At 35.7% G+C, this 24,386-nt stretch overlaps 1 protein-coding gene across 4 annotated transcripts in view; it reads left to right on the forward strand.

The window, feature by feature from the left end:
* The window catches only part of PDE3A (phosphodiesterase 3A), a 316,135-nt gene that overhangs the window by 123,551 nt on the left and 168,198 nt on the right, over positions 1-24,386 (forward strand). The window lies entirely within an intron of this gene.

Genomic DNA, 24,386 nt, shown 5'->3' on the forward strand with positions numbered 1-24,386 from the left:
TAAAGCCTATGTACACATCATGATTTTCAGTCCTGTATAGAATCATGTATCCTTCCATATGTAACTCAGTATGCTAGAGTTTTAAAGAGAGTAAAAGATTTGTATATTTTAAAGTAATTAAAATATTTTTGATTTAAAGAAACACCATTCTATACAAAAGGAGGAAACTGGTAAGATTTCTTTTTCTCTGTCATTAAGTATGTTAGCCTGGGGAGTGAGACCCTTAAATAGCAACTGAATCCTTTTTGAAAAACATGTTAGTGTCCCTCCTTCCTTTATAAAAACCAAAGATGGAGCTTGAAAAGTCTCTTCATGATTCATCTCCAACAGCTTGCCTTTCTCCTTTGTCACCAGAGTAAGCAGTTCTCTCCAGATATAATCTTCTGCCAGAAGCCACAAATTTGGCTTCTTGAAATCTCAGAACTACTTGTTTCTCAAATAAGTAATTAAAAACAAATAAATAAAATGTGTAAGGCTTTAAGGTTCCGCACGTGACTCATATTCTTCCAAAATAGTCTGTTCACAATTGTAATGTTCATAATAACAGTTGTGAGAAAGGGATGTTTAACTTTAGGAATTATTCTTCATGTAAATTTTTATTTTAAAGTGCTCTTAGGAATAAGGATGGTTTATTCCCATTGACAGCCTGGTCTGTGTGGAATAAACAGGGGAACCATGTTCAGAGGCAGCCTGCTATGTTAGAAGGAGCAAGGATTCTGAAGAGGATACTTTGAAAATAAATATAGTGGTAGCTATAATCAGACATAAACACCCTAGGGAGCTATTTGTATGTTATACACCTTCATCAGATGAAGCTTCTGCAAACACTTAAGTTATGCATAATTAATATGTACTGGATCTAGAGCCCCTAACTCTTGCCACTATGCGTATTGCCTTCAGTGAGCCCCTGATGACTTGTTATTATTTTTTTTTTATATCTTCAATACCTAGCACAGTGCTTGACACTCAGTAAGAGCTCAACAAATGTTGAATGTAATCACAAAATTAAGAATTGCCTGTAAATGCAGCTACGTAAATATTTATTGTAACTGAAAAATTTCCAGGAAGTAATACTTTTCACCCAAATATATTACCTATTTTGAAATAGAATTTAAATGACATTTCTCCTTCTTTGTAATAGGAACAAATTTTAATAGGATAACTATATACTTCAAAATCCTCATAAACACCAGTATTTTATGGAATATATTACAATGTTACTACTACTAATGTAAAAAGTTCCTCTTTTGCTATAAATCTCAGATCATTTTCAGGTCACAATTTCAGCACATGCATTTTTGCCTAGATTCTTGGATAGCTGAAAAGTCTTCCAGCCCCCTGAATCTTCTCGTGCATTTTCTTCTCCATCTTAATAAAATAACTGAAGTAATTACACTAATTTGAAAACAAGTAATTACTGTGGCATCTTCAGCATTTATTAAAACAATTTCTCACGGCCAGATTTTTATCTACACCTTTGCTAAGAAAAATGATGCTTAGTTGGGACTGACCTAGGATTTTTCAGGTAGTGCTGAGATACTTCTCAGGAGTAACAGCTTACCTATGGTATCTGTTGCTTGTAAATACTCTTTCCTCTTAAAATGTTTTAGTCAGTCTCTTAAAAGATAACTAACATAGTTTACAGAAGTTGAAAACCAGTGAATAAATCACTTGTCCTTTATATGAAATATATCAAATGTGTGCTGATGGATTCCTCTCTTTTTATGGCAATAATGTGATCATACTGTCGCCAGGAGACCTTTTCACCACACTTCCTTATTGATCAGTGCCAAAGTTCATATGTCTGTCTACATAAATTCCTTTCAGTTTATTCTCCTGTGATATATATACCGGGACACATCTTGCATCCTTGTTGCTGAGGGCCAGAATTTAAAAATTACCCCGGGTTCTGAGTTAAAAGGAAGTGAAGGAAAAAGAGTCTCACTGCAGAAATAGTTGTTCATAATATTGTCCAAATCTTGGTCCTTTGAGCTTATGATCAAACATGAGCACATTTATGAAATGCTTTCCTGGGGCCAGCATGGCAACAACTGTGGTTGGAAAGTGATTCAAATTACACGGAGGACATTTGGATCAGAGACTTCTGCAGCTGGAATTGCTTAGAAGTTTCTCACCATTACTTGAAATCTTTTTACATGTTATTAGTTGAGCATTGTATAATTAAATCTTCGGTTGACTTTAAGTTGCAACAAAGAGATTGGCAGGTGCGCAAGAGATCAAAACCCCAAAGGTAGACTGTCTAAACCTGAAGTTCATAAATGATCAAAAGGCTTCATCTGTCAAGATTTCCTTCATCGTTTTTGGAGTCCTTCTGATCATTGTTGACAAAAGCAAGTATCTGAGGAAAATTTTTCTTTTGGCTATAGGGGTGGCAGTGAAGAGGAGTTCATTTGTCCATGAAGTTCTTGCTCTTGCCTTCTAGCCTCATTTTATAGCAACGTGAGGCATGTTCCCCACTATCTCTGAAGAGAATGTGCAACGTTTGGGCCTTCTTGGGGATGTGCTAATAGCCAAGCAGTAGGAGGGATTTGGCAATTAGTCTCACTGCTACAAAATGACACAGTTAATTGTAGAAAATTACAGGGTAAAATGCCAAGTCAAAGCAGTAAAATACCTTCTTGCTTATTTGATGTTTGTTAGCTATATAACAGAGGCCCTCTATCTTCATGGTGTTTATGATCATTTTCTTCTTTATCAGTCACCTAGTATAGTATCCAGGATTGATAAATTATTCTGATTATGGATAAGCCACTACATGTACTAGGCATTGTATAATTTAACATGATCAATTACGTCTTCTAAAAGCATTATTTCCCAAATAAGAGGATTTGCAAATTTAATAGAGAATTTTATTAAAGAAATGCCCTGATTAATTGCAAGTCTATCAGGAATAAATTTCCTTAACTTGGTCCATAGGTCATTTTCATCTCACAGAAAGAAGTTTTCCTTTAATATTTGCTTTGGATTATATAACCTCCTTTTCTTTAAAGCAATCATTTGCCCAGAAGCTATTTTATTTAGCTTGAAACCATAGGAGGACAGTAGAGAGAAGAATATATGTGAATAACAGTTCCACCATGTTCTCATAAAGATAAGTTAAAAAGGGAGAAGCTAAACAAACAAAACTAACCAAACAAAACTAGCACTGGCAATGAAGGCAGAACACCATTAAAGCTCTGAAATGAAGCCGTAGGAGAAATTCTCTTCACTGACTTCCTCTTTTTTTTAAATTATTTTTTTAAATTTTATTTTAGAGAGGGATAGAGACTGTGCAAGTGAGGGAGAGGAGTGTGTGTGGGGGGGAAGGAGAGAGAGAGAGAGAGAGAGAGAATGAATATGAATGAATATGTTCAGCAGGCTCCACACTCATCATGAAACTGGATGTGGGACTCAATCCCATGACCCTGGGATCATGACCTGAGCCGAAATCAAGAGTTGGACACAAGCGACTGAGCCACCCAGGTGCCCACCCACCCCCTTTTTTTCCCATTTTTTTTTATTAAGGTATAACATGAAGTTATATCAGTTTTAGTGTACAATATAATTATTCCACAATTCTGTACATTACTCAGTGCTCATCATGATGAGTGTACTCTTAATCCCTGTTATCTGTTTCACCCATCTCCCTATCCAGTTCCCTCAGTTTGTTCCCTGTACTCATGTGCCAATTTTTTGCTTGTCTCATTTATTTTGTTTCTTAAAGTCCACATGTGAGTGAAGTCATATGGTATTTGTCTTTCTCTGTCTGACTTATTACACTTAGCATTATACCCTCTGGGTCTGTACATGTTGTTTCAAATGGCAAGATCTCATTTTTTTATGGCTCATATTTCATTTATACACATGCGTGCACACACACAACATCTTCTTCATGTATGGATGAACACTTGGATTGGTTCTGTATCTTGGCTATTGTAAATGATGTACAATATACATAGGAGTGTTTGAATTAGCGTTTGCATTTTCTTTGGGTAAATACCAAGTAGTGGAATTCCTGTATCATATGGCACTTCTATTTTTAACTTTTTGAAGACCCTCCATCCTGTTTTTCACAGTGGCTGCACCGATTTGCATTCCTACCAACAGTGCACGAGTGTTCCTTTTTTCCTATATCCTCACCCACACTTGTTATTTCTTGTATTTTTGATTTTAGCCATCCTGACAGGTATGAGGTGTTACCTCATTGTGGATTTGATTTGCATTTCCCTGATGATGAGTGATCTTGAGTATCTTTCCATGTGTCTGTTAGTCATGTGTATGTCTTCTTTGAAAAAATGTCTTCTCAAGTGGTCTGCCCATTTTAAAATTGGATTATTTGTGGGTTTTTTTGGTGTTGATTGTAGAAGTTCTTTATTTTCGATATGAACCCCTTATTAGAGTTATCATTTGCAAATATCATCTCCCATTTGGTAGGTTGCCTTTTTGTTTTGTCAATGATTTTCTTTGTTGTACAAAAGCTTTTTATCTGAGTGTAGTCCCAATAGTTTATTTTTGGTTTTGTTTCCCTTGCCAGAGGAGACCTATCTAGAAAAGTCTCTACAGCCAGTGTCCACTGACTTCCTCTTAATCAGCTCACCTAACTGACCCGTGCTGCCCAGTCTCTGTTGAAAATACCAACTGATGTATGTTGATAGTGTTTGTTCCCAAACTTCTACATACTGCTCCATCAACTGTGTTTGTTCTCACTTATACATAATTTCATTAAAATTATTTGATGTAGATACATTTAATTTAAATATTTGCTATTTAAATATAAACAAAACCATTGTGTCTGTTTTATGGGTATTTGGTTAAATGTTTTCTTTGGAAGCTTGATGAAGGCCAAGTATATTTAACATATATGTTACATTAACTGTAGGTGATATAATTGTGAAATATTTGGAGAACTGTTCAGATCAAATAATCTTGCTATATTGGAGATGTTTAGGTCATATTCTCTTTAAAGGTGATGTGTAATACCATGTTGGAGACCCATACCTTGTAGGGTCTTGTCCTTCACAGAAAGAATGGTGAATGAATGTGTGGATGATGAATATTTCAAGTTAAAATCAAATATTTATTCTAAGCAAATTTAATTTGTTGAAATGCTTCTCTGCTTTACATGACTCAACCGTGTGAACTGAGTTTTGTTAACCAACTACGAGTCCTGGTTGCCTAGATACAAAGACTCTTGCCATAGTAAATCTAAGTGTCACCAAATCTGGGATGTCCTGGGACCTAGTCTGTGAGTTGCACATAAAGAAACACAATGAAGCAGCCAAAAAATTAAAATAAATACAAGAAACATTTTAATCATTACTTGTATCTTTTTAAGACCTTAAAATAAATCCCACTTATTGCTCACAGAATCTCTTCTCAAATCCCCCAAACTCTGCCCAGCTTCTTGGCTTATACAGTTCACTCAGCATCTCCAGGGAAGTGACCTGGTAAATATATATTTTTAACAGGCTCCCAAAATGGCTTTTCTCTGGCAAGTATGAAAAGCACAACTTCATTTCTTTTTGTTTTTTGACTCTTATGATGACATAATCATTTAACTGGAAGATGAAAAATATTTTGTTAATTTCATGACAAAACGTATGCATTGCACACCTCTGTTCTTTTTTCTGTGCTCTAAAGAAAAAAAATACCCTGATACAGAAAATATTTCTAATCTATACAGAAACGAATATTTTTGTTCCAAAATACTTGACTGGAAGCCATGGCATAGAGAAATTCTGTTTCTATTTTTTTAATTTTTTTTTAATTATTTATTTATTTTTTTTTAATTTTTTTTTTTAACGTTTATTTATTTTTGAGACAGAGAGAGACAGAGCATGAACGGGGGAGGGTCAGAGAGAGAGAGAGACACAGAATCTGAAACAGGCTCCAGGCTCCGAGCGGTCAGCACAGAGCCCTACGCGGGGCTCGAACCCACGGACCGTGAAATCGTGACCTGAGCTGAAGTTGGCCATTCAACCGACTGAGCCACCCAGGCGCCCCGAGAAATTCTGTTTCTATAGGTATGTTTTTTTTTTTTTTTTAAATGAGCCAGATACTCAGGAGCATATGGGAAATAATAAACAAACAAAAAACAAGGACAACTTGAGGATGAGAAAACGGAGTTCTAGAAAAAGTGAAGCAAATTCTGGCACACGAAGTTGACAAATGCAAATCATTAGAGCCCAGTAGTACGTATTCAAGCTGGTTTGGATAAAACACACATGAAAATAAAATAAAAGTTGTTTCTCAAAGGACAAAATTGGAGCTAAGAGTGTCTGACTGTTTCAGAGATAAGCGCTTCTCAACTTAGAGTGGAAAAGGAGAAGCTGGTGTTTATGTAAAAGAATCTGTGTAAAAGCCATATGGAGCTGTTGCTAATAAATATCCATTTAATCAAATGTCACTATGTTTTTTAATGTTTTGTAGTTTGATGCAGAGAATGTACTTTTATTTCTTCAACAGCTGCTCTTTTTAAATGGGTGCAGCTGTACTACAGATTTAATTGGCAACAATTGCTTAATTTTTAGTCCGTTACTTCCAGTCTTTCAAAAGCAATGTTTCATGTTCTGTGGAAGGGAAAGACTTGATTTATTTTTCCTAGAAAGTGCAAAGTACAGTATGAAGTAGGAATTAGGCAAATAAAAGTTTCTGCTTGAGTTTTTTGTTTATTTGTTTGTTTAATGTGAAAGTGCTTTTTATTATCTTTATATCCCTACGTTTCGTAGATATCCTTTTCAGATCGCATTGACAGAGATTTCGTGCCCAGTCATCAGTCCATCTCAAAACTCCCCAAACACTGTAAGCTAGAACAGATTCTGGCAGATGACCTGAACATGAGGGAGAAAATGACACCCATTGGTTTTAAATGTTAACTGCTTTGAGAATAACCCAGTATCAGATATTCGTTGCTTGAATTAGAAATGTGACTCTTCAATACATACAGAAACTTGCATCTTGATGTGTTTGATGGGGTTAAAATAGGAAGCACATGTTCTCCTCTACTATTTATTACGTTTTTTGTTTCTACTGTGATATTGAAAATCGTTCTGGCTCAGTTGCTATGGAAAATTCATCCTTTGCAAGCCTTCCAATGCAGTTTCTTTTTTCTTTTTATTTTTTTCATTTTATTTATTTTAGAGAGAGAGTAAGGGTCGGGGGACAGAGAGAGAGAATCTCAAGCAGGCTCCATGCTCGGTGCCGAGCCTGATTTGGGGCTCAATCCCATAACCCTGAGATCATGACCTGAGCTGAATCAAGAGTTGGATGCTCAAATGACTGAGCCATCAGGTGCCCCAATTCAATCTCTTTTAAACCTAGAACAAATTTCAGAGGAAAGGGATTAATGTTACAGTACCTACTTTTCATCCGGTTTCACCATCTTTTACTTTTCAGGCTTTCATCCTCCAAACAGGACTGTGAGTACAGAGTATTGGATAGATAATGAAAAACTCGATTTCCAAAATGTGTGCCACTCAATCTCTCATGCAAATCTTATCTAGAGAGCTCTGAATGTATAGGTCTGCTGAATAAAACCGCCTCGGTTATCTGTTTCTTCCTGCTTCACATACCCACTTGACTCATGGAGTAGCTATGAGGCTGTTTAACTTATACTTTCTTCATGGAATGTTTCCAAAGATCTCTTTGTATGTGTTAGGCTTTTGTTCAGTGTTGCCTAGGCACTTCTTAATTGCTTTATATAGTAAGCTGTGCAGCCAGAATTCAGTGATACATGTGGATTTGTATGCCCCGATCCCACACTCTTAGTTACCTAGTTATTATCCAGAATTAAGTAGATAACCCACTAGTTACTGTGATTACCTTGAGGCTTTGTAGCTCTTAGAACTATCCTGTGCTTAATGGGAGTGACATACTATATAACTCAGTAGCAAAGTCTCTTCTGATTTTTATATAACATTTTCTTTAACATTTTAAGTGTTCTTTATTAAGCAGTAACCCAGTCATGATAAACTGAAGTAGATATAGCTTTGTATGTTCCCCCAAATCAAGGAAACTTTTCTTTATAGTTTTCAGTCTTTTGGGTTAAGGGAAACTTCTTAGCTTACTTCTGATCTCTGCAAGAAAGGGTTTCTCTGTATAATTCAGTGTGCTTATTATCCTTTCTCACTTTGATATTATTATCTATTAATGGATCATGAGCTCCATTAAGTTTAATATATATTTCAGAAAGCTTTTGATTTAATTTTGTTTTAACTCTTTGCCTTGTCTTTAACATTTTTGGTCCTTATTCCATTGTCTCATTTTAATTTTTTTGGATATCTAAGATAAACATAAATCTTGAAGTATTTTTAATAAAGGTATGACAGTAAAAGGTGAAACAATTAGCATTAAAGGAATGTCATTAATAATGATAATTGATGTACAGTGACCAGAACAGTCCATTGTAGTTTGTATTTAAAAAATTACCATGTTCCTTTCAAAGAGTTCTTTAAGTTTCGCTCTTTTTCCTGCTGTGTGTGTGTATGTGTGTGTGTGTGTGTGTGTTGATAGAGGGTAAGTTGAAGGGAAAGAGTCAAAATAATTCGGTTGGTCATTAATGTGCATTAATAGTATATTGAGATCATAAGTAGCATGTGAAGTTAGACAATGAAATGTCAATTCTTGGGCTAGTTTTCTGGGGCTACTGTAACAGTACCACAGACAGAAAGGCTTAAACAACGGAAATGTATTCTCTCAGAGTTCTGGAGGATAGAAGTCTGAGATCTGTGTGCTGGAATGTTGGTCTTTTCTGACAGTTTTCCAGGAAGGATCTGTTCTGTACCGCTCTCCTAGCTTTTGGTGGTCTCAGGCATTCCTTGGCTTGTAGATGGCATTCTCCCTGTGTCTTCACATCATGTTTGCTCTGTACATGTCTGTCTCTGTGTCCAAATTTGCCTTTTTAATAAAGAAGTAATCGTACTGGATTAGGGCCCCCACAAATAACCTAATCTTAAATCGGTCATCTGCAAAAGCCTTTTTCCAAATAAGGTCACATTCACAGGCACTGGTGGGGGGTTGGGGGGTGAGGGGGTTAGGACTTCGAATCTTTTGGGGAAGGGGGCACACAATTCAACCCATAACAGTTCTTGAAACATTGGCTAGTTCCTTCATGATTGATTTTTAATATGTCTTCAGGGTATATTTTTATTCTGAATGTTCAGAATAAGGTAAAAAGTTAATTCACATATATTGATTTATTCAGTAGGAAAATGGGCAGGTATTTTGTAATGATACATAATAGAGTTACCTATTTTCTATCATCTCTGTGCTGATGTGGGTATTATATGAAAATTAATAAATTGGAAGGATTCACCTGTCTACATTTGCAATGGAATTCATATTTTTAGAACCTGTGATATTTAACTTCTCTGTGTGCAAATATTTACTTTGCTTTTAAATACTATTACTTATTACTATAGTAATTTCAGTATGGGTGCCCTGTTATGATATGGCAGGCTACAGAGTGCAAAGATTTATTAATTTTTATCAGTAAAACACTTTTATTTATTTCTTATTGTTTTAAATGTTTTTATTTATTTTTGAGACACAGGGAGACAGAGCATGAGCAGGGGAGGGGCAGAGAGAGAGGGAGACACAAAATCCAAAGCAGGCTCCAGGCTCCAAGTTGTCAGCACAGAGCCTGATGTAGGGCTCGAACTCACGGACTGTGAGATCATGACCTGAGCCAAAGTTGGACACTCAACAGACTGAGTCACCCAGGCACTCCAATAAAACACTTTTAAAAAATTAAGATGAATACTTTGGAATGGCTGAAGAGATTGTGGCTTGAATTAACGAGATTGAAGACTTTATCACGTTAATGCTTAGACACTAATGTCTATGATTTTATTGATACTTCATTGTTTCTCCAAATAAAGTCCAAGGAATAGTTATTTTGGGGGGTTCCTGGGTGGCTCAGTGGGTTAAGCGCCTGACTCTTGATTTCAGTTCAGGTCATGATCTCATAGTTAGTGAGTTTGAGCCCTGCATCGGGATTCTCAGTCTCCCTCTCTCTCTACCCCTCCCCTGCTCATGATTGCTCTCTTTCTTTGTCAAAATAAATAAACTTTAAAAAAGAGAGAAATGAAAATGTAATTGATATGGTGTTTTAGAAACTGGCTCCTTTTGAATGGGTCACCTGATGACAGCATTTAAAAAATATATTTGGGAGTTAGATATCTATGTGTAGAAACTCTCAGAGGATTACTATAGCCTTTTTTAAAAAAATAATATTCTTTCTAATCAATGAAGTAATTCATGATTATTAAATCTCAGACAATACAGAAAAATATATGGGAAAAAGTACTTGGAGTCCAACTCAACATAATTTTAAATCTTATTGGTTTCTGTGTCCGTTTCTGAGGGTATGTGTATATGTGCACGGCTGTGTGCAGAGCCTAAGGATAATTTTTTTTAGAAAAGTGTAAGTCATGACTCATATGAAATGAGTGTATTTACTTAACTGATTGAGGGAACTGATGTTACAGCTGATTCAAAGGAGAAGTCAATGTATCACATTTATAGTCAACATAGCGAATGATAAAATGAATTTTAAAAAGATGTAAAACTGGGTACTCCTGGGTGGCTCAGTCAGTTAAGTGTCTGACTCTTGATCTCAGCTCAGGTCTTGATCTCAGGGTCATGAGCTCAAGTCCTGTATTGGGCTCTGAGCTGGGTGTGGAGCCTACTTAAAAAAAAAAAAAAAAGATGAAAAACTCATGAGTATCCACAGAACAAGAATCAGTTGCATTCCAATGGACATGGCTTATATTTATGACAGTTTTCTGACAGTAATTTGCATTGCTCTCAAATTTCTATTACTTGGGGAGTTGTAAAATGGTTCAAAGACTTTGGAAGGAGGAGATAACTAGGAAGTGTGAGCTGGTAAGGACACCCATGATTTAGGATGTATGTTTTATCTTTTGCCCATTTCAAAGTCTTTCACAAATTTTCCATGTGGCATATGTTAACATTTATTTTATCTTTACCAATTGGAATTATATGTTTACATTTTTTCCACCCCAAACAAATATAATTGACATCATTGCTATCCACATGCACATGAAGTGCATAAACTCACACTTAAAAACAAGGAAGCAAAGTAAGACAAAACCATTCCTACCTTTCATCTTTTTACTCTGGGAGGGGCCAGTATACCACTCTTTCACTTCCCTTTTCACTCACCCTGTCCCAGTCACCCTTTCCCCCTTTCATGACTCCACTCCTCACCCCTGCTACCCCCAACACACACACATAACCTGGTCAGTCCAGTCCTGATTCTGGAGCCTGGAGTTTTTCTTGCTTCAGTTGGTGATACCCATCACACTGAGAAGTGCATGCAAGAATGTTGTTTGGTGTTGATGAATAAGCATTCTTAACATTTTCCTTTAAAGCCTCTATTTTACAGTGTTACAGAGCTTTGCCAAATTAGTCTGATCTTCTTTCTTTTGAAAAATTCATCTTCATTGTTATTCCCATGAGATCTGCCTCTTTTTAAATGAGCCAGCTTTTAAGAGAAATAGCTTCTTTAGCACTGAATGCAAAGTGTTATTCCCAGTGCTTAATCACCATTATTTTGTCCAAAGTATCTGTGGTCAAGGTGATAGTTTATATTTTAGTAAATACTTTTAACTAATAATTCTTCAAGAACTAGTCAATTCTTTGGGAATCATCAAAGAAGTTCTTTTTCCAAGAAAGAGAAACTAAAGTTCTAAAAAATTCATTTTCTGTTTGCTCTAAGAACAGATTTTTACTAATAACGATTTCTTTCCTTTTTTTTTTTTTTTTTTTTTTGAGAGAAACAGAGAGAAAATAAGTGAGATGTAAATGAGGGAGGGGGAGAGGGAGAGGGAGAGAGAGTATCTTAAGCAGGCTCCAGGCCCAGCTCAAAGCCCGACGTGGAGTTCGATCTCATAACTATGAGATCATGATCTGAGCCAAAAATCAAGAGTCCGATGCTCAACCCAGGCACCCTTTTCATTCCTTTATTAAGGAGTTTTGTAATTCATTCTCACTTGAATGAACAGGCAAGAGAAGAGAAAGATGCATTCATTTTTGTCTTTTCTAGAAATTAATACAGAAAACTTGTACTAAAAATTTCATCTGGCTGTAACTTAGAGTCAGAGTGATACAGCTACCTAGCTTGGCAGTCAGCCCCTCACAATGTGAGCAAGCCTCCAGGTGGTCACGAAAAATGATGGCCATCCTTGTGCAGAGACTTATTACCATTTTGATAAAAAAAAAATGTTTGGGTATAAGTAAAATACTGTAGACATGAAAATAAGACAGTCATTTATTTTGTCCTATGTATACTCCATGTAGTTATATAGAATGAAAAGTCAATGTGCAGTTCTCTACCAGTCCCTGTACATGAAGGAAATCATTTGTGCCTCAACACACTAATGTTTAATTCAACTCTTCTATATAAAATTGTATGTGGTCATAAAATACAACATTTATTTAACATTTGTAGTTAATTCCAGTTCTTCCCTTACCTATAGAGTAGGTAGCTTTATTCTAGTAAAACAAGTCTGAAAATAATGTTCACTGATTCAGTTGTTGATGACAGATGGGTTTTAGGTTAGGCTAATGTCTGTGGCTTGGAGACAATGATTGTTAACATTTACGCTCCAATAATGAATGACCTGAATTTTTCCCACATGTTTGAGGTCTTGACGTCACAGAGGCTGAAGGATTTGTAGCCATGGGTATATTCAATGTTGGCAGCCATTCGTTAGTAAATCCTTGGTAGGAAAGTTGGATATGAGTGACATCTGGAGGCTTTCTATACCTAGAGGTGGGGGAATTCTGGGTTTGTGGGGTTTTTGTTTTGTTTTTGTTCCCCCCAGTAAGCTAGATTCAGCTTTTAGGAAATAACCACATGTGCAACTGATGAGTTTAGCATTTCACAGAGAGAGGGGCTGAAAGATTGAAAGAATGGAAGGAGAAAGATCTTTTATGGTTTCTTTCACTGAATGGAATTGGTTAATTTGATGTTAGGTGCTAGTATAAAACACTGCCTGAACAATGTGGATATCAAGGATATATATGTGTTATCAATTGCTACTTAAAAGTGAACATTAAAATTTTTATTTTTACCTATCAGAAAAATGACAGTTACCCTTAAATATTTGGAAAGGGTGCATTCCAAAGTGTCTAGCTATGAGGCAAAATTGCTAATATTGATTCTGTTTACTTCCCAGAGTCCCTTATAATGTGGGAAACTGTGAACACTGGAGTAGTGTGGGAATGTTGTGTTTGCAATATGGAAAAGGGAAATGTTAGGCTTGTCTACGTTGTGACTAAGCAGGGCAGTGGATGCATAGTGAGGCTGGGGTGGAACTTAGACTCCAGTTCCCTATAAGACATAATTCAGAGAGTTTGATCATCCAGATTTGATGAAATGAAATTTGAAGCATACTTACTCTTCTGTACATCAATATTGTCCCAAGGGAAACTATAAAATTCTATCTTTATTAAACTCTGGAGTATATTGTTAAAAGTAGAATATTAAATGTTTTTCTTTTGGTTCTCATCCCATTGGAAGAACTAGTTAATCCAATATCTCTTTGGCACATTGTCAACAATAGGAATAATAATTTAGTAATCCTTTACTCTTTTCATATTCAAGGATTTTTTTTTTCCAATCCAGGAGTGTCAATACACAGCATATTGTCTAGACCTCTACGTTACAGAATGATTATCCATAATTTGTAAGAAAGCCCTGCAGTCAAATTTTTTAAATAAAAATTTAACTACAAAATGGGTTATCTGTCCTAAGAGATTAGACCAAATTTTTTAAAGGAGTAATAGTAAGTGCTGTCATTTCCCATTGTTGCCATCTCACTATTGAATGTATAATGCTTCATTGCATTTTTATTAGAAAAACATAAAAATTAAAAAAAAATAATGTTTATTTTATTTTTGAGAGAGGGAGGGAGACACAGAATCGGAAGCAGGCTCTGGGCTCTGAGCTGTCAGCACAGAGCCTGACGTGGGGCTCGAACTCATGAACCATGAGATCATGACCTGAGCTGAAGTCGGATGCTTAACTGACTGAGCCACCCAGGTGCCCCAGAAAAACATAAAAATTTAAATGTTGTAGAACTATAAAATATAGAAGTTTACACTTCTTCCTATAATTCTACTTCCCAGATAAAATTCCTATCAATAACTTAGTGCATGATCTTTCAATACAAAAAAGACATGTATACCAACATAGCAATGAGGCAGTATTCCATGGCGGGCAGAGAGAGAGAGAGTGAGCGCAGGCGCGCGCACGAGAGCATAACCTCTAGAACAAGACGGCCTAGGTTTGAGTCCTATCTTTGGTACTGTAGGACTCAGGGTCCTGGGAAGAAATAGATGACCCAATCATAGGAGTCACTGAATACTTTGAGAAAAGCATGTGTGTGATTTTTTTACTCTAGCAATATATCTTGATCATCTTCTATCTCTGTATCTACACACACACATATACTAATAAACATACACAAATGCATACCCGTTTCTCTCTCTCTCTCTGCACACACACTCACTCACTCACTCACTCACTCACTCACTTACTCACTTACTCACTTACTCTTTATTGGCTTTAGAGTATTCCGCTGTGTGCATATACCATGATATATTTAAACTTTTCTGTTTAGATGGGGATTGGGACTATTTTAATATTGCACTATTATATACAATGCAGTAGTAACGTTTCACCTTGTAATCCCTAATTTTGGATTTGAGAGAAGCGAGTAAGTTTTTTTGTATTTTGAGTCATGTAGACTAAATCATCTTCAGGCCACTCTCTAATAAGAAGGAATGTACATGACTGACATTAGTTCAGCTGTTCAGGAAGTGACTAAAGCCTTTTATTTCTCTAGGTCCTAACCCCATCAATTTTATAAAGAAAAGGTTTATAGACTTCTTTCTATGGCTTTTAACTTGATTGAAGAACAGCTTTTTGAATATTTTTTCTTGATACTATAATATTCTGTGCACGTAGGTTTTAGGTAGTTTATCAAAATATTAATAATTATGTAAAATTCAGGGGCAAATTTTTGAACTGGTTGATCTCAGTGTAATGAGGTTAGAGAAGCACAATTATGAGTTATTGGAATCCCATGGTGTGTTTGTAAAAATTTTTTTAAGTTTACTTATTTATTTAGAGGGAGAGAGAGCACAGCAAGGGAGGGGCAGAGAGGAGAGACAGAATCCCAAGCAAGCTCTGTACTATCAGTGCACAGTCTGATGCAGGCCTCGAACTCACGAACTTCAAGCTCATGACCTGAGCCGAGATCAAGAGTTGGATGCTTAACCTACTGGACCACCCAGGTGCCCTAGTGTTTGTAAAGTTTTTAGATGCAATAATATATATCATGATTATTTTTTATTTATATATATTGTTGGCCTAGAACTTTTTTCTCCTTTTGTAACAACTAATGAACTAAATTTGCCCTTTATTGTGTAAATTTTATAAAATTCAGTAAGTGAAATATGAAAAAAGTAACATTTGTTTATTTTTACTTCTGGTCAGAATTATGGTGGACAACAATATATTTCATTCTGCTTTGAAGTAGCTAAGAAAATTGCTGTAGTGGAGAATCTAGACTGAGTAAAGGAAAGTTTCCACCAACCGTTCATTAAGGTTACACTGAAGAGAATTGGAACAAATAACATTTTTAACAGTGCTGTAATAAAACTGTTTTGGTGGCATTGGTGACAATCTGTCCTAAATATAGTACTTCTCAGTTACATCATTTGAAGATTTAGCATGAATGAGATTGTTGTAGAAACAAATTCTATAATATTACTTATTTTAACATATTTCCTCTCTAAAAGAATTCCTTTTGAGAATTCTTCCATAAGGGCAGCAGAAAAGAGGACATTTTATGACTTTCTGTGTAGTATCTTTTGTCCTAACTCTCCATCTGCTAAGTGCTCCCTCAGTGCCTCCTGGTAATTCTTCCCTTCTCTCCCTGGATCTCTTGCCTGTTTTGCCAGTTGTCTTGTCGTCTTCAGCACATGCTCTGGTGATCTGTGCATCTAGTCTCAGTCTTAAACCTTTATTCCTGGCACCTAGCAAATCATCCAACCAAATTTGAATTGCTTTCAGAATATCAGATTTTGGATTTCTTAGATTTGTAACCACAAGTTCAGTGTTTAGAAAGTTAGGATAATACAAAGAAGAAAAGGGGAAAAAAAAATACAGTGTTAACATGCTAATCTGAGATCAGCAGCTCATGTTTTCTGTATCTTCAGTCAAACATTTTACATGGTGCGCTGTATTTAATCTTGAATGTTCCTTTTAAATATGTCTATTTTACAAGCATTTTGTTTTGTACTAAGTGCTCAAAACATTTTTAGTGGTCATGTGCCAATTTTCTCTATGGCTATGACATAACTTACTCTCTTGTTAGACATTTTTGTTTCCTGATAGTCCTTATTACAAATAATGAGATAAAAACTTTGTATAAAAATATCTCAAGTTGCAGATCTCTTTATGAAGTATTCCTAGAAGGGGAATTAGTGGGCCAAATGGTATGAATACTTGAGAACTTCCCGTACATATTGCCAAATTGCTTTCCAAGGAGGTTGTACCAATTTGCACTTCCACCAGCAATGTAGAAAAGTGCCTGGTAAGTTTTCACTTGGATTTCTTTGATAAGAAGCCAAATGGGCAACATTGAGCTGGTCATTAAAACAAAGATGAGAACACAACTGTACAGGCATTTTGCTGTCAAGATGGAAATTCTGGTCTGTTGGATTTCTGCTGTGTGCTAAAGGAATTCAGCGTGTTAAATTATTATATCATTTTTATCCTCATTAGGTCATCAGACAACAATCATACTTGAATTTGTTTTTTTTTTCCCCCTTGTTGGCACTCTCAATGTCAGTGTAAATAAGCAGACGTTGGGCACTTGGTTAAGCGTCTGACTTTGGCTCAGGTCATGATCTCACTGTTCACAAGTTTGAACCCCAAGTCGGCCTCTGTGCTGACAGCTCGAAGTCTAAAGTCTGCTTCAGATTCTGTGTCTCCCTCTCTGTCAGCCCCTCCCCTACTTGCACTCTGTTTCCCTCTGTCTCTCAAAAATAAATGTTAATAAATAAAGCAAACCAGCAGAGGTTAAAGAATACTGTGCCAAGATTCTGACCCCTCTTCATTGGGCTGGAATCGGTGGTGAGAAGTGGGGGTTGATTCTGAATTAGTTACTGAAGACCGTGTGCTGGGCTGGCCCATTGTGACTGACCCTGTCAGGGGGAAGGGACTGAAGAGCTGAATGCCCAACACCAAGTACGTGATATATTTAACGGCTGGATAGATCTGGATACATCAAAGGATTAGTAAGTGAAGTAATGAAGTGGTAAACACACAAACCTGCTGACATTCAAAACCTGAAGTCATCCTTTTTGATATAGCTGGGTAACCCTCTTCACACGTTTGGCTAGTTAGAATTATCCTTGTTAAAACCTCTTGGACTTCCTGGTCACTGAAAGGAACCACTCCCCCCACCCCAAGCAAACAAACAAAATTAATTCTCAGAGAGCCTTAGGTGCAGATTATCTCTGTACCATCTCATGGACCCAAGTGCTTTTAGAGCCATACAAAGAATTTATTTTGGTTCTTCTCAATCAGAACTCTACTTTTGGGTGTTGGAATTCATCCAAAATTAAGTGCCTGACTTTCGTATTGAAAAAGATACTTTTTTAGAGATTTTGATTTGCTTTGCTATATTGAACTAAAGAGGTATTGGTTCTAAACTTCTGTCACTCACTGAGTTGGGCTTTATACTTAAGGAGAAAGGTCTTCATAACTGCTAGATTTTTAAAAATGTAGTACACACATATATGAAAGTGACAGGTTAGAAGGGTTCCAGAAGAGGATCGTTCATGTTGCTGGCTATGTCCTCTGTACTAGCCTTGCTACATACAAGGGGATGGGCCCAGCATATGTGAGAAGTTCCATGAAGAAGCACTGTGCTTGCATTCTGCTGGCCATATTTTTGAAAGTTTCAATATTACCATGGTGGTTTATGTTGGGTATTAAGATGGGTACTTTTTCTGTAATAGAAACTCTGTTATTAGATACTTCTTCTCAAGAGACCTCTCAGGTTACTATAGTGAAAACTGTCAGTAGTGGTTCCCTAAAGAGACTGCACTTATTTAGGAAACATTCTCATAAGATTAAAAAAAAAATTAATGTGATTCTGATATAATTGCTGGAGAACTTTAAACCTATCAGTCCTAGAAGTATAACTTATCTCTGTTGAAATAAATATATATATATATTCTATCAAAGGAAAATTTATCCTAATATTAAATAATATAAAATTCTAATTCTCCTAGATGTTGGGCAGTGTGTTTTGTGAACTTATTTAAATCAAAATGGGAGCCAATATATATAAAGAGAAATTAAAGAGTTTTTCTGTAAATTAAGGGACCTCTTGAAAACAGAAACCATATTATATATATGGTTTTATATATATATATATATATATATATATATGTATATATGTACATGTAAATATATGTGTGTGTGTACGTATATATGTGTATGTGTGTATATAGTGAAAAACAGCAAAATATTTTAATTAGAATTTAATGCATTTTAATATAGAATATGTAGGTCTGTCATTTTTGACTAATGAGAAGTTCCCATTGCAAGAAGCAATTTTTTTACACATTGTTTTAAAAGAAGAAAATGATTAATCTTTATACTTTGAAGAGAGTGTGTTTCCCTATATTAACTGAAAAATGGCCCATAATCTTAACTTGGCCCCTTGACAATTTTTTATTTAGATTCTGAATTATTTTTTCTCTTTGGTATGATTAAAATTATTTTTTTTCATTTTTCAGGAATTTGTTTCTTATTATTTGGACTGTTCTACAACTGGTTTGCTCAGCAGAAAAATATAATGAAGTTATTTGTTTAAATGAATTTCTTTATATTTAAAAAATATGTATATTGTATCTTAGAGGGTTTTCCTCCCCTAATTTTGGAAAAATGACTGATTAGGGGCATCTGGGTGGCTCAGTTAAGTGTATAACTTCAGCTCAGGTCATGATCTTGCAGTTCAAGAGTTTGAGCCCCACGTTGGGCTCTGTGCTGACAGCTCAGAACCTGGAGCCTGCTTTGGATTCTGTGTCTCCCTCTCTCTCTCTGCCACTGTCCCCCCTCTCAAAAATAAACAAACATTTAAAAAAAATTAAGAAAAATGACTGATTAAAGGGGAAAGGGCTTTAATTATTTTACTGTAGAGAATTTACAAGTGTTACAGGTAAAAGAGAAAATATTGGCATGGAATTGTAGTACAAGCATAGGAATTCCCTCTTTAATATTATGTTCTGACTATTCTTTGATCAAGAATTTACACTACTTTTTTTTTCTGCCTTTGGATTTAGGTACATTATGAAGCAATAAGCCAAAATGATTAAATCAGAAATGAGAAAATATTCGTTGAGTTCAAAGATTATTTTTTTATTCAAAGATTGGTGTCTATGTTAGTGTCAGTATATCCTCAGCACCAAGTCAGAGTTTGTTTATTGCCTGGAAAGTGCTAAGTAAATACTGTACAATTAAATTAATGAAGGAATAAATATTTCAGCATTTTAACCAGCTATGAACAATATTACTACTCTAAATAGATACAAAATTATTCCCACAACCTGTTTGTATCAACTTTTTCAATTGTTTAAATGGAATAAGAATTTCTGTTTAGTTCAGTAGAAGTGATTTGAAATTGTTCATAGAATTGAAGTAGTTAAATTTTATTATTCTTATTTTCCTAGAAAATTATACTGAGAGAGTTGCGTTCTGTTTCTCTAATGAGCACTTATAAAAATGAAGCTATTTTCTGGTGCATTTAATATTGTAAGTGATAATTCCAGACTATTTTACATGTTTCAAGTTAGTCTGATGCCTTGGTAATAAAATTGAAAAAAGATGCTAAATCTTGAGACGTTAATGGTAGTAGAAATGACTGCATTATTGCTTTTGACATGTCAAATTTACCACATTAAGCTGTCGTCCCAGTCTTATGCTAAATAACTCACCTGTGTGTGCACCTCATCCTGTTATAGAATTGATTATACCCTCGATTCTGACTTCCATAAACTCTGTACTTGTTAAACTTACCAACCTGTATGCACTGAACTTTTAAAAGGGAATACAAATGATTGTTCATCCATTTGTAAATAATACTTCATAAAATAATATTAACCTAAAAAAAACCCTATCCTTGCTTATATCCTGCAAGGATGTACATGAAGCAAATACTCCCTATATTTTTGGTGGGAATTATTATTACCAGTTGGGTGCTTTCTACTGAATCACATGACTTCCTTCATTCCCAAATAATAGATTTTCAGTTTGTAGCTGAAAGGATATAGGAACAGTAAGGAAAAGCTGGATGCTTCTAACCACTTCCGGTTTTTAAAAAATCTTTTAAAATTTATTCCTTTAAGCGTTAATCCAGCAACCGTATGAGGAAGGATATTTAGTCAAAGGATGCTTAACACAGGTAGAGTTTGAATGGACCAATGGAATGAGTCTTCCTGCCTAGAAAACCTTTTTCCGAGGATATATCCATGGCTTAAATTCTTATTTTGTTCAGGTCACAAGTCAAATATCCCTTACCAGAAATACCTTCCCTGAGGTCACATGCCCAAAAAGTATTCATTTTACCAGAGGAAGTGAGATAAGTCAGGATCTTTTTCTGCTGAGTTCACTGTGGTATGCTCAGTACCTAGAAGGGGTCTGGCAAAAAGCATTTGATGTGTATCTATGGAATAAATGAGTAAAAACATGAATGAATTATAGAACTAAAGTCCTTTTGATCTCCTCTGATCTTTTAATTTATATAATGGGAGCTAAGTCCAAGATCAGTGCATTGATTTCCTCAATATTCCATAGGTAAGAATTGAGGACATCCCAGAATTCCGATTCAGTACTTCATTCTGCGACCTGCACTTCTGTCCATGAGAGGCAGTGTAGGAAAGGGGAAGGACTCATGTTTGGGAGCCAGACCAAATCCTGATTTTATCGCTTACTAGCTGTGTGACTTTGTGAAAGATACTTAATCCTTCCATGTCCTTTTCTTCAACTGTAAGTGGATATGACGTGTATATCGCTTTGGATTATTGTGAAGAATAAATGAGACAGTGTATCACAGAACTTGTCATAGAGCAAGCTACTATGGCTATCCTCATCATTTAGTCATTATCTATAAATCATATGGGTATTTAGTCTGTTACTTCCTATAATATTACTACAGTAGTATTTTTCTCTGACTTAATACATATAAAGCTTGTTCATCATCACCTGAAGTGATTATGGAGTTTACTAGGTTGATATACTAGGTTCAGAATACTAAGTGATATTAATAGGAAGTGTGTTTTCTATACTAGTTTACAACACTAATTAATATTAAATATCAATCTAGTGCTTCTGACTCCTGAGGCTTTACCCAGTATTCCACATAAAGATTATTCTCTTATTGGCAATAGACTTTAGAAATAAGCAGCGGGATGTAAATCTAGCTACAGAGGTTGAAACTCGGTGAAAAAAATTATCTTTGATTTTCTTCTCATCAATTTCCTATCCAAAATAGAAAAATTTCTGTCATTCAGTAACCAATCAAGAGAAGGCATAGAGAGTATTCCAGAAAGAAGTAAGTTGTATAGATACATATTGATCATTCTTTTGCTTAATGTGTCATCTAATTTGAGTATTTGTTTTTTGAAATTAGAATCATGTAGAATAATTATTACTATTAAGAAACTAATTTTTAGATGCATATTTTTATGGCATCATGATTCTGTCAATAAATTTCTGTGTGGTAGCTTTGCTTCTTTTGGATTCTAACTTTAAAATCGACATCACGGGGGCGCCTGAGTAGCTCAGTCGGTTGAGCATCCGACTTTGGCTCAGGTCATGATCTCATGGTCTGTGGGTTCGAGCCCTGGGTCGGGGTCTGTGCTGATAGCTCAGAGCCTGGAGCCTGCTTCGGATTCTGTGTCTCCCTCTCTCTCTGCCCCTCCCCCATTCCTGCTCTGTCTCTCTCTGTCAAAAATGAATACCCATTAAAAAAATTAAAAATAAATAAATAAAATTGACATCATGTTTGATGTTCATTAGAATTTATAGACCATCCTGGGGTCCACTGTCTTTAGATTTCCGTTTTTCAAATGTAATGGAATGTGTAATAATTTATTATTACCATTACAAATTATGGAGCAATTCCTTGAGTTGAGAACTTTTGTTCAAGATTCTAAAGTCCTTCCTTCTTCTCAGCTACTCTGTTAACCTTTTATGTACAGATAAACTTTTATGTACACAGACCCATGTGCACATAAGCCAGTTCCTGTATGTGGAAAAACAACTCACCCCTGACCGTAAAAAGTGAGTGCATCTTAGTCTTCTTTTAATCCCATGTCCTTGAGTCTAGCACACCTTAGACTTTCAGTAGATGTTTCTTAAATGAATGTTAAGATCTTTTTTCATTTATAAAGAAAACATGCTTTTATAAGCTAAGTTTACAAATTTTCTGTTCCTGCTGTAGCCAGTTATCACACACTTAATGGCACTAACCCACATTTATTTTTTATAGTTCTATAGATCAAATATCTGACGTTCACACTGGGCTAGAATCAAGGGGAGGTGGTTCTGCATGTCTGTCTTTAGGGTCTGGGTAAGATCCATTTTTGTGCCTTTCCTGGCTTATAGAAGCTGTCCAGTTTCCTTGGCTCGTGGCCCTTTCCCTCCACTTTCAAAGCTAACAAAGGCCAAGTCCGTCATAAATCACATTGCTCTGACCTCTCCCATCTTCACGTGTCCTACAACTGACTCTTCTGCCTCCCTTTTATAAGGATCCTGTGGTTACAGCGATGATAGTCCGGCATAATTTCCTGATCTCAGGGTCTGTAATCACATCTGCAGGGTTGCTGTTGCCATGTCTTGACAGCTGCTGGAGATCACCATGTGAACAGCCCAGGGTCTGTTATTCTGCCCAGTACATTGAGCTTATGCCAGCAGCTGAAGCCCCAGAGGTCGTTTCCTTGTTAAGTATATGGGGAAGATGCTTGTTGGTTAGCAAGTGTAAGTGCTTTAGCCAACCCTGTCTGAGGTTTTAGCTCAAAAAGATCCAATTCTTTAGGTTTAGATTTCATTTCAAGTGTGTAGTCAGCAATTAGTTTATATAGCCCTGTATTTATGGCCTATCACTTAAGTTCCAGTAAATTCACAGTAAATTCATAACACACTAGTTCATCACACAGTGACAGAGGTCTATGTGGTCCGTGGCAATTTCCCTTGAACTGGACTTAGGAGAATTCTTCTCTCTGCTAACTTTGCAGCCCTGTGTGAATCATTTTTTTGCCACTGCACTTCATTTGCTTATGTAGAAACGGCATATAACTAAGTCTCTTACTCATTTTCCAGAACCACTAAGATCTCAATGAAAAATGTCCTATGAAGTACAGAGTTCTCTTTCCTATATATAGTATTTCTCTAGGTTTTATTAAAGGACTCTTTTGTACTGAAATGTTTTATTTACTTTGATGTAAACGTACACCGTGGTGAATCTTAGCACATTACTGAAAATAACTCAACATTTTGTAAAACCACTGCTTAGTACTGCTTCACATGTTAAGCTTTCCAGTAAATGATACAAAACAGATTTTTTTTGCCTGGTTTCTTTGGGAAAAGTAATGTTAATCCAAGTATCTGTTGATGGTTACACATTTCTTTCTGTAGTTCTGTTACATAAATGTGAAACCTTGATGCCTCAGTAATTTTATTTTTAATTAAGAAATATTGAGGAAAGTGGTTTTCCAAGTAATTTTGTAAGCTACAGAAGCCCTTTTGCTACAGAATATTAAATGGAGCTGCCATATACAAAACAAATGTATGCGGAGCTGCTCTGGTTGGTTAAGGCCCCCATGAATACAACTTCCAGTGACTGCTAGGGGACCAGTGGGCCTCAATGAACAGTGGTTACATATTTGTAATGTATTTTGTAGGCTCTAAAGTATATAAGATAATATAGGTCAAGAAGCTGTGGGAACAGTAAATGTGTGGGCGTGTGTGTGTGTGTGTGTGTGTGTGTGTGTGTGAACAGGTTAAATAAATGAGTTCTCCACAAGTTTATTTTGTAAATGCTAATGCTAAGTCAATGTTTGTTCTCTGAGTTAACCTCCTATAAAACCATAACCCATGTGAATATTTATATTTAAAATTATTTTCTTGAAAGTTATAAATTCATAGACCATGTATTTATATATATCATTTATATCATAATATGCATACTATGTGTGTGTATATATAATTAAAAAAATAACTTCTGTGTAATTTGGAAAATTTATTTTCTGCATCTGTCCATCATGACCAGAGAAAACAG

This window comes from Panthera onca, chromosome B4 (genome assembly GCF_046562875.1).
Source record: "Panthera onca isolate mPanOnc1 chromosome B4, mPanOnc1 haplotype 2, whole genome shotgun sequence".
In the NCBI taxonomy this organism is placed as follows: Eukaryota; Metazoa; Chordata; class Mammalia; order Carnivora; family Felidae; genus Panthera; species Panthera onca.